The sequence below is a fragment of the Chrysochloris asiatica genome, unplaced genomic scaffold (genome assembly GCF_000296735.1).
Source record: "Chrysochloris asiatica unplaced genomic scaffold, ChrAsi1.0 scaffold00013, whole genome shotgun sequence".
Classification (NCBI taxonomy): domain Eukaryota; kingdom Metazoa; phylum Chordata; class Mammalia; order Afrosoricida; family Chrysochloridae; genus Chrysochloris; species Chrysochloris asiatica.
The window spans coordinates 16431148-16443312 of NW_006408531.1; the positions used below are offsets into that span (position 1 = coordinate 16431148).

Below are 12165 nucleotides of genomic sequence, written 5' to 3' on the forward strand. Positions count from 1 at the left end.
GCCTTTGTGTAGTCAATAAAGCATAGGTAAACATCTTTGTGATATTCTCTGCTTTCAGCCAAGATCCATCGGACATCAGCAATGATATCTCTCGTTCCACAGCCTCTTCTGAATCCAGCTTGAAACTCTGGAAGTTCTCTGCCAATGTATGATAGTAGCCGTTTCTATAGTGGTATTTTAAAGTCCTAAATGAACCAAGTAAGTATTATTTGTAAAATAGTTTTAGCGCCATTTAAAAATATTTAATAAAAGTTCTCTTGGAGTTGTTTTTGTTTGTTTGTTTTTAAGGATAAACTTTTGAATAAAGTATTTGTTCCTTAAAACATTTCAGGCAATTAATGTGTTGAGTAACATGTGAAAGGATAGGAACTTTTCACCACAACACTGAACTAAAGAATTTCATAACATAAATTCTTCAGTCAGAAAATCAATTCCTTGTTACACAAACTTTCCTGAGTCGTTTTCGTAGGCAATATCAGTAGAATGGAATAAAAAGATCTTTTGTGATTTTTTTTTTCCTGGTGTAGCTGGGAGGCAATTCTCAGAACGGTGACTGGTAACAAAGGGTTGTTGTTGTTTTTTTGTCAAGTGCCATTGTGTCATTTGTGACTCAGAGACCCTGTACGGGATTTCCAAGGAGTAGCTGGTGGGTTTGAACTGCCAATCTTGTGGTTCACAGTCCAATGTTGATCCTATGGCACCACACCAGGAGTCCAGTACAAAGGGTAAGTCCACTTAAAACAGACTAAACTTTTATTTTCTGTCATATAAATTATCCCAATCAATGACATTTATTATTATTTTAAACTATCATTAGCATTTTATAAGTTATCAGAGTTTATAAGCATGAAACTCTTCATTAGAACATGGCAGCATTCATTTTCTTTATATCCCAGAAATGCTTTTTGGATTTATAATTATTCTGGTTGACTATTGCCATATTTACAAATTCATCCTAAAACCTGAGGGCTTAAAACAATGGCAACATTCATTTTTGTTAATGAGTCTGCATTGTGGGCAGAATTCCATTGGGACAGATTATCTCTGCTCTACTCAGTATCAGCTAGGGCATCTTTCAGAGTGAGGACTTGAATTATCTGGCTTACTCACATGTCTGTTGGGATGAAGATATTTGGGATCTCAGCTAAGGCTGGAACAGCTACACATGCCTTTCATGAAGCTGTTTAGCTTCCTTACAATATGGTGACTGGTTCCAAGGGTGAGCATCCCAAGGGGATCTGGTGGCATCTATGTTCCTTCTTATGGCTTAGCTCTGTTGTTGTTGTTAAGTGCTGTTGAGTTGGTGCTGACCCTATATAGGATTACTGAGGCAAGAGCTGAAAGACTTATCTTTCTTCCATGGAGTGACTGGTGGGATCAAACTGCAGACTGTCTAGTGCTTATTGTATGGAAGACACATAAAGTCTCTTCCACTGTAGTTACAGATCTACCTAGTATAAAAGGGGAGGAAATGTAGACCCTCAACTCTCACTGTCAGAATCACATTGTAAAGAAGAGCACGTTGGATGAGCTATACTGATATGGCCAATTTAGGAAAATATAATTTATCACAATGGTGACGGGAATCATTAGGACTAACTATTGCTTGTTGATCTAGTTGAAAAGAACTAACACTTGTATTTATCTGAATGCAGGCATGGCTATAAACTTTCTAGTTAGATCAATGTGAATATTTGTATCTCAACCAGAATTAAAGGTATATACAGCTTAGTCCTGGTATGGCACTGTAGGATTAGGACTGCACACCATGAATTCAGCAGTTCAAACCCACCAGCTGCTCCTCAGAAACCCTATACAAGGTTGCTGAGTTGAACTGACTCATTGGCACTTAACAACCACAACATTGTCTGTCTTTCTCTTCTCCCTATATATATCTCTGTGTATAATCTGCTTTTGTTTTTATAACTAAAAAAATGATTAGATTTCAAACCCATCCTCCACATGTATGTTGTTGTTATTAAGTGTCGTTGAGTTAATTCTGACCCATAGCGACCTTGTATAGGGTTTCCAAGGAGCAGCTGGTGAGCTTGAACCGCCAAACTTGCATTCAAAATGACTTTGCAATCTGATGCATTAACCCACAGCGCCACATCAGGACTCCTCTCCACATGTATGTTGTTGTTGTTATGTGCTGTGGAGTCAGCTCCGACTCATAGTGATCCTGTATGGGGTTCCTGAGGCTGTAAATCTTTATGGGAGCAGAAAGCTCCATCTTTCTCATGAGAAACAGTTGGTAGTGTATGTATAGCATCATTAAAATAACAAAGAAAATTCTATTTCAAAATGAGATCACAGTCATAAGTATAGGAACAAGATTGTAATAAAGATTGTAACAATTCAGCACATATGAATCAAACAGAATTCTCGTAACAATGACTACCATACAAAACAATTAGGAGCCAATGTCTTTTAAAAGACCCTGGGTCATACATACTACATAAAACATAACTGGTCTCAAGTGGCCTTTCCTCAATGTTGAATGGTCATGCCTACTAACACATCCTGTGAAATAGCCTGCAATGTGTATGCTTCAATATACAGACAATGGTGTAATTGTTCCCTTTCCCAGTTTTTCAAGATGCACAATACCTTCACCCTATGCACATTTTGAGGTGAGAAGGGGAAAAAAATGCTTCCCTAATTTTCTCATTTTCCAACTTGCCACTGTTAAGGAAATCTAATAAGAACTAACTCAAGGGTTTTGATTTAAATTGTTCTACTCTGCCTGCCCAGAGTTTTTCCAGATTTAGTTTCCTGAACAACACATTGAAACTATGCCCTATCTTCTGTCTTCTCAAAGAAGACAGAGCATGACAGGGCAGAGAAAGGGAAATTCCTCAACAGTTCACGGTTCGGTTCTAAATTACTTCTAATGACAGTCTATTTCACCTTTTCATACCCAACCTTTTTATGTTTAAACTGTTTTCTCCTTTAAATTTGATTTTCAAATTATCTTTGCTTTGAATTTTGCCTTGGGATTTAAACATACTTTGCCCTTTGATTTGTTGTTAGTAGTCCGTTGGTGCTTGGAGCGTTTTGTGTGTCTGCACCTCTTTTCCTGAGGACAAAGAGCTGTGTGTCTCATGTAAGTCTAGGGATTCAGCAGCACTCAAGATGACATACAGAAAGGGATAGCTCATAGATCCTAGAAGTAGTACATAGCCTGGATTGAGACCAGAAAGGACCCAGAAAATAAGTATTTCACCTCCTCACCAATGTCATTGTCTCTCAGCTCCTTCTTAATCCAACTTTTTTCAACCCTTCAATCCAAACGAATACATCTTCCTTGCTCATGCTATTTACAAAAATATAACAACCAAGCCATTTCACCTTCCTTTTTTTTTTTTTAATGTTATAAGAATGAACAATTTCCAGCTACTGCTAAGGAAAGACATTTACTTACCAAATATTTATTGTGCTTGCAGTATGGTTTATTTAAAAAATGACTGATACTGTTGAATCATTGAAATTACATACTATGGAGTACTAGTGGGTAGAAGACAGCTAAAATTAGAGCCAACAATATTAATCATGGAAGCCAATATTCTTGTGTTTACCTTACTACAAAGAATTTGGAAATAAATATTGTGTGCAAAACAATACTTTTCACAGAAATGCTTAATATTTCTACATGAGTTGTTCCATATATTTTATTTTGTTATATACTTGGGATTCAGAAATGATAATGATGTAATTTAGTTGGAGTCATTTCCTTAGCAGGAAAATTTTTGTACCTAAATGTAAAATATGAAGGCACTTCGAACAGTTTGTGGAAAATGGGATGAAAAGATAGTGAAATTTTTTCATTAACATTTTGAAACCTCCTCACATATGAACAAAGGAAAGAAAACAAAGTCTAATAGGTGGAAGCCTGAACCACATGCAGCTCTTCAGAGATGGGACATTTTCCACTTGAAAGGACGAGCAGACCAGCCTGGAGCAGCTAGAAAACCAGAAGATACTTCTTGAAAGAAAGACCTACCGGAAAAATACAAAACAATAAGGGCAGTCCGACTGTTACTACAAGAACAAGCAAATTGCTTGCCCAGGAGACATTAAGGCAAGTGGTTGGGTCCTCTCAGTGCAAATCCTCTTCCAATACTAAGACACAATGGGAATACATGCTCTGATTGGCGACCACGCACGTCACCCATAAGGGAAAGTGAGGGAAGAACATCAATGAAGTGGTGAGCTAAGCCCTACATCGTTCAGCAGACTCCTGTGAACCCAGGTGGAGACCTGGTCAGCCAGCAGTGTGACAAGACCTGGGGACTCATGGGCTCAGAGTCAATGACACAGCCACAGAGGACTAGAGTGGAGAGCAAAGCTGATAAGAAGAGGGTGGACAGATGCAAGAACACCCACATTGCAGATGATACCCACTTGACCTGGCTTCAATGACTGGATGATCAGAGCTCAACCCAAAGAAGAAAGAAGAGGAAAAAAGCATCATCTGATACAATTTGATAAACTTGACCTACACCTATAAATGCAGTAGCTCAAAAGAGGAAACAAATCCTTGCTGCAAGAATTATTCCCACCCCCTCCACACAAAGAGTAGACAGGGATGGGCAACTTGGACATTGGCTACCCAAAATGGGGGGAGGGATACAAAGGCAAGAAGTGACTGGCTTACAAGCTTTCAAGAGGGAACCTAGATCCAGAGGGCGTGGAGGAAGGTAGAGTCTCCAGTGAATAGTATCTAGCCTGTCCAGGAAGGGCTGATGAAATGAAATGCAGATGGGTCTCTTGTGATGCAATAGTGAATAATTGTTATCAGGACTGATTGTGAGGGTTGGAAATGTAAAGGTGGACATTTTATAGCAAGGAGAGGAGTGATTAACTTTTCAGTCTAGGAGCAGAGGGCCCTGGGACCATCAATGGAGAAGAGCGGAGAGCGGGACCCTACCCAGAGAAGCAGTGAGGCCTGAGATGGAGGCAGAGAAGATGATGTGGAAAGATGGAGTGGCTGAAGATTTGAGATCCAGAGAGGGAAAGGGGCTGTGTGCTGAGGACTGTTGGGAGCTGGGGGTATACCCTTTGGTTGGGTGATGATGCATGTACGGGATGGTAACTATGGCAATGAAATGATGTATGATAGAATGAATGTAAAACTAATGTTCTCCCACGTAAACCATCACACAATTCACAACAAAACATTTATAAAGAAGAAAACAAAGTCTAAGAAGAGAAGCCACTAAGAAAGTTAGAAATTACTGACTATCCATTAAAAATATTTATTAGTCTTTTGAGGATAAATTATATAACTTATTAAATAGATCCTTGTTGTTAAGTGCTGTCTAGCCAGTTCCGACCGTGGTGACCCTGTGTAAAGCTTCTGAGGAGTTGGTGGCTTACAACCACTGAACTGTGGTTCAAACTAACCTCGCGGTCTAGCGCATTATCCTGCAGCACAACACCAGGACCCAAAATAGATACTGTGTTGTTAAGTGCCGTCAAGTCGGTTACAACTCCTAGCCACCTTTTATAGGGTTTCCAAGTAGCAGCTGGTGAGTTTGAATCACTGACTTTGCGATTCAAATCAACCTTGCAGTACAGAGCATTAACCATAGTGTCACACTGGGACTTCAAATAACTATCTCATAACAGTGTTAGGAAAAACAATAAGTAGTTCTTTTAGCACATGTATCAATGCAGGAAATATACTACATGCTAGAGAAGTGTAGCTAGCTTGTTAAAAACTGATGGTTATTATAATCGTTTTATCACATAACAAAAATTCATAAATATGCAAATGTTGTTGTTAGGTACCATTGAGTTGGTTCTAACTCATAGTGACCCTATGTTCAATAGAGTGAACCAATGCCTGGTACTGCACCATTCTCACAATTGTTGTGTTTGAGTCCATTGCTACAGCCCCTGTGTCAGTTCATCTCCTTGAGGGGCTCCCTCTTTTATGATGACCCTCCACTTTACCAAGCATGATGACTATGTAGGTTGGGTTCTCTGGAGAAGCAAAACCAGTGAAGCTTATGTATGTATATATTGTTATGGTTAAGTGCCGTTGAGTCAGTTCCGACTGTTAGCAACCCTGTATAGGGTTCCGAGGAGTGGCTGGTAAGCTTGAACTGCCAACATTGTAGTGCAAACTGACTTTGCAGTCCAGTGCATTAACCTAAAGAGCCACACCAGGACTCTGGTCTGACTCATTAGAAACTCTGCATAGGGTTTACAAGGAGCAGCTGGTGGGTTTGAACTGCGAACCTTGTGGTTTACAGTCCAGTGCTGATCCTACAGCGCCACACCAGGATAGAGAGTTCTATATCAAGGAAATGGCTTATACAGCTGCAGATGTGAACAAGTTCCAGGTCTTTTTATTAGTTTTTTATCATTTTCAGATGTCAGGCTGGAGGCTTTTTCTGCTTCCCATAGCTACAAAGCTGATGAACCCAAGGTTAGCAGTTCAGACGGCAGACTTGTGGCTGCACAGGCAAATGAGTCCAAGGTCCACAGGTAAGATTTTGTTGTTAGGGGCCATAGAGTTGGTACCGACTCATAGCGACCTTATGCACAGCAGAATGAAACACTGCCTGATCATGGGCAAACCTCACTGTTGTTGCCACGCTAGAGTCCATCGATGCTGCCACTTGACCAATCCATCTCATTGGGGGTCTTCCTCTTTTTCTCTGACCCTCCACCTTACCAAACATGATATCATTCTCCAGCAACTGCTCCCTCTTGACAATATGTACAAAGTATGAGAGACGAAGTTTGGCCATCTTGGCCTCTAAGGAGCACTCTGACTGCACTTCTTCCAAAACGGATCTATTGGTTCTTTTGGCAGCCTATGGTACTTTCAATATTCTCCTCCAACAAGATAACTCAAAGGCATCAATTCTTCTAGGGTCTTCCTTATTCACTGACCAGCTTTCACATGCATATGAGGTTATTTAAAATACTATGGCTTGGGTCAGGCCACCTTAGTCCTCAAGCTGAAATCTTTGCTCTTCAACACTTTAAAAAGGTCTTGTGCTGCAGATTTGCCTAATGCAATACGTCATTTGATTTCTTGACTGCTGCTTCCATGAGTGTTGCTAGTTGATCCAAGAAGAATGAAGTCCTTGACAACGTCAATCCTTTCTCCATTGATAAGAATGTTGTTTATTGGTCCAGTGGTGAAGATTTTTGTTTTCTTTACATTGAGATGTTATCCATACTGAAGGCTGTGCTTTTTGATCTTCATCAGTAAATGTTTTAAGTCTTCTTCACTTTCAGCAAGCAAGGTTGTATCATCTGCATATCCTGGCTACTGGAGAAGCATCACCATATACTGGACACTGGTTTAGAACTTTATACAGCTTCATAGAGATCATTGTCCAAACTTGCAAAATAGGAGCTCTGGTAGCGTAGTGGTTACGAATCGGGCTGTGAACCTTAAGGTCAGCGGTTCCAAACTACCAGCTGCTCCATGGGAGAAAGATGAGGCTTTCTACTCCCGTAAAGATTTACACCCTAGGAAACCCTGTACAGGGTCGCTATGGGTCGGAACCGACTCGAGGGCACTTAACAACAACAACAACAACAACAACAACAACTTAGTGCTATAAATGTGTTCTTAGAAGGTTATTCCATTGTTCTTTCAAGCTAGCTACTTCAAGATGATGGGAAACATGGTCAGACCAGTGAATCCCATAAGCATGGGCCCTCTGCTGAACTGCTGTGAAGTGAGATTTGATCTGAGGCAATGCTGTGTGGGATACCATGACAGAACATAAGGCATTCTGTAAGTTCAGGAATGGCAGTATTGGCAGAAGTGTTACATACAAGGAAGGCAAATCCATATCCAGAGTAAGTGTCTATTCCAGTAAGAACGAAATGCTGCCCTTCCCAAGATGCAAGTGGTCCCATGTAACCAACCAAACAACAAAATGCTGGTTGATCTTCCTGAGGAATGGTCCCATGTCACGGACTCATTGTTGGCTTCTGCTACTGACACATTTGTTGTTGTTGTTAAGTGCTGTTGAGTCAATTCCGACCCATAGCGACCCTGTATAGGGTTTCCAAGGAGCGACTGGTGAGCTTGAACCACCAACCTTGCAGTTCAAATGGCTTTGTAGTCTGGTACATTAACCCACAGCGCCACTCCAGGTTAGGTACTCAGTATTGGCTGTAGCCAAAGCTTTGGTGAGTAGAAGTCCATGCTGCTGGGCCCAGGCATGACCTCCATCCCTGCCGCCAGGGACATTTTGATCTTGAATCCACTGGGCAATAACAGGAGTGGTTGGGAAAAGAAGATGATTGGTTTCCACAGAACCTGTCATCCTATCCAATTGGTTTTTAAAATCCTCATTTACCAACATAACCAGTTGGTGAGCGTTCACATGAGACACAAATATCTTCACTTTGGGCTCATCCACGTATCTCTTTCCCATACCTCCTTGTAACCAGTTTTCCAATCATGTTCCTTCCAAGTGCCTAACCATCCAGCCAATCCATTCACATAGCCCATTAATCAATATTAAGTTAGATAGATGCCTATTTCTCCTTTCAAGCAAAAGAACCACCAGGTAGGTGCACTGCTCAAAGTTCTGCCCAGTGGGAGGATTTCTGTTCATTATCTTTAAGACAGTTCCCAGAAAGGAACTGTAGGGTTGCTGCTGTCTACTTTTGAGTGATGCCTGCATATTGTTGAGAACCATCTGTGAATCAAACACAAGTTTTTGCTTCCTAAGCCAACTGATCATAAGGAAATCTAGTGAGGTCATAGGTGCAAACTGGCAGAGGGAAGGTAATGTGACAGGCATGGAGACCATAGGTATATGGGCCACTTCTTATTGCAACTTACTTGGGTTTCAGGTCCACTGAAGCTTGATCTCATATATACAAGTTCCATTTAATGATAGAGTGCTGCTGTGTATACCCAACTTTATGACTACTTGGGGAAGACAACACCCAGTTCATGATGGGGAGTTCAGTATCATAGTAACTTCAGGCCCATGGTTAGGCATTCAGTGTCTAAGACCCAATAACAAGACAAATGTTTCTCAAAAGACAAGTAGTTATCAGCAGAGAATGGCAGGGTTTTGTTCCAAAATCCTAAGGGTCTTTGTTGTCGTTCACCTGTCAAAGACTACAAGTTGAATTTCTATCTCTCCTACATCCTTTTACAGGACTGGTCCCTCCTGATAACATGTCCAAAGTACATGAGAAGTCACACTATGCTTGCCTCCAATGAGCAACCGGGCTTCACTTTTTTCAAAACAGATTCGTTCATTCTTTTGGCACTCTACGGTTTGTTCAACATTCTTCGCCAACACCATGATTCAAATATATCAATTGTTCTGTTGTCTTCCTTATTTATTGTCCAGCTTTTGCTTACATAAGAGACAACTGGAAATACCTTATTAGTTATACCTTAGTACTCGGAGTGACATCTTTATTTTTTAACACTTTAAATAGGTTTTTGCAGCAGATTTACCCAATGGAATGTGTTGCAGATGTTTCTTCTCAATTTGAGTTGTGTTCCATCATCAAATGAAGGTTTTGAAAGCTTTGCTCCATCCATATCACAAAGGCCAACTCTACTTTGAGGAGACAGCTCTTTTCCAGGCACATTACGAGTGCCTTACCACCTGAGGGCCTCATCTTCTGCTAGCATATCTCAGTGTTCCACTGCTTTTTATAAGGTCTTCCTATGGCTCACCTTTCAATAATGGTCCACCTCTATGACTCTGTAAGATAAGCACTTGACTTCCAAACACAAAGTCACAGGTTCGAGGCCACCAGCTCCTCTTCCAGAGAAAGATAAAGCAAAGATTTACAGTTTGGGAAACGTTAGACAGGGTTTCTATGAGTCAGTTTTCTCTGGCTAACTTTCACTAGTGATCTGCCTCTCCTCCTTCCTAGCCTGTCTTTGTCTGAAAGCTCTGCTGAAATGTGTCCATCATGAGTGACCCTGCTGGTATTTAAAATTTTGGTGACATAGCTGCCAGCAACACAGCAACACACAAGCCACCACAGTACAAAGAACAGACAGATGATTAATGGAATTAGAAAGAATAGTTTGTGAATACCCTGGACCAGGAAATAAATGACTGGACTTGGAACCATGAAGACTGGAGTCAACGCATATAGTATCTCAGGTGGCTAAGTGGATTGGTAGCAAGTGCAGGGGAAACCAGGTGGCAGTGAAGTCAGAACAGAAGCCCTATGCCTTTCTTGGGGTTTAGACTTTCATATGTCTCCATTGAAAGATTACTGCTAAAACATTTAGAACAACATACGTTTTTGAAACAATGAATCCTATAAAGAAGCCTTGAACAATTTTTATTACAACATTGTATGATAGAGTACTTGACAGAAAGTCCAAGATTGGTGGTTGAAAGAACTTATCTAAAGAGGAAGACGGTTTTGCCCAGACATTTTTCTTTTTCTGGTATTCCCCATTTAGCAGTGCATGCCTAAATATAGAATTCTTTGATTTCTATTTTACTCTTGCAGAGAATCATTCTGGTTTATAAAGTTCATGACCCCAATATTACCTTTTCAAGGTTTTGATATGTTCTGCATTAAGCTCTGTAATACCCTGCAGAAATTAAAAGTCACCCACTGCAGCTTCTTTGAACTTTCCTGAAATTAACTTCCCTTAATGCCTCCTTGTATGCTTACTCATGCTGTCAACACTCTGTCAAACATGGACTCCCTGGAAGGCTTCAAGCCCTTTGGGGCCACAGCTTTGCCTTGATGAATAACCTGTCCGTTGGATCTTGCCAATTTTCCTTCACCTAGATTTCTGCCTTAAAAATAAAAAATAAAAAAACACCTAACAGAATAATTGAATAATATGTGAAGATAGACATGGGAAATTCCAGCGGGGGGCGGGGGGGCGGGAGGTTGTGTAAGAATGTTATTAGTTCATACAGAAGGTTATAGAACTATTATGAATTGTGTTGTGCCCTTCAAAATTTATGATGAACTTCTTCTCTCCTGGTGCTCATGAATCTGACATAGAGTGGGTCCTGATCCATTCTGAGTGATGTTCATATAAAAGAGGAGACACGCACACATACATACACACAAATTTACATATATATATACATACATACATATAAATATGTATAACTCACATATCTGATTCTAATGCATGAGTAAGCAGAGGAGGGGGCACCAAAGATTAACAATGCTTAGGGCTCTACGTTGTTGTTAAGTGCTGTGGAGTCTGTTCCAACTCACAGCAATCCTATATTGGGTTTTCTAGAAGCAATTGGTAGGTTTGAACTGCTGGCCTTGTGGTTCCCAGTCCAGTGCTTAGGAACCTAACATGCCTTAATCCAGTCCTGCTCCCACCACACACCAATGTCGTAGGATGCTGTCCAGTTAGTTATGACTCATAGTAACCCAGTGTCTCACTACCCAATCAGCAAGGTAAGCAGGGGCTATTTGTGCTTGCTTACTAATCTGTTTTGAACAATTTCACTTTTTTTTTTCACCACTTCAAAGATTTTGCTTCCAGGTATAGCTGACGTCTGTCTTTCTCCCAACCCCACAGTACCTTCCCACAGAATCAAAGACTCTTTTCAAATTTATAATCCCTGGCAGAGATAGAGTACGTAAGTACATAAATTTACTTGTACTTTCTTCCTAATCTGTAGTGAACAGTGCAAGCATTGGCTCATAGACAGTAACATCCAGTCCTGAGTATTCTCTTTCTCTTGAGTGTCATAGCATTAGCTCTCGAATTTTCTTTTAAAAATATCGCCATGAGGGCAAGATCGTGGACTAGGCAGAAACACTACACAGACTTGCTACAACAAAGATACAGAAAACCAAGTAAAATAGATGCAGATGGTAGTCCTGGAACCCTGAGCTTCAGATGAAGCTTCAGATGAAGGGATAGAAAAGTAGATTGCATGCTTATCAGGAGAGCAAGTTGAACCAACATGGTAAAAAATGAGACAGACAGATGATCTGTGCCAGTTGACCAGATGTGGTGTGGCCTTCTTAAAATTTTGTTAGTGATTTTGGAGGCAAGACAGTGACTTGGTGGTGCAGAGGCATAACAGAGACTCACAGAGATAAAGGTGGAATTTTTTCTTTGTTTCTCCTACTCCCCTGATGACCAGAGGCATGGCCAACCCCATCTGGGTACATCCCCATTGAAGCTCTTGCTCTCTGGGCACAGAG

At 40.7% G+C, this 12165-nt stretch overlaps 1 pseudogene; it reads right to left on the minus strand.

The window, feature by feature from the left end:
• Positions 1-8414, minus strand: part of LOC102834238 — a 15002-nt pseudogene extending 6588 nt beyond the window's left edge.
• Between the last annotated feature and the right edge of the window lie 3751 nt (positions 8415-12165).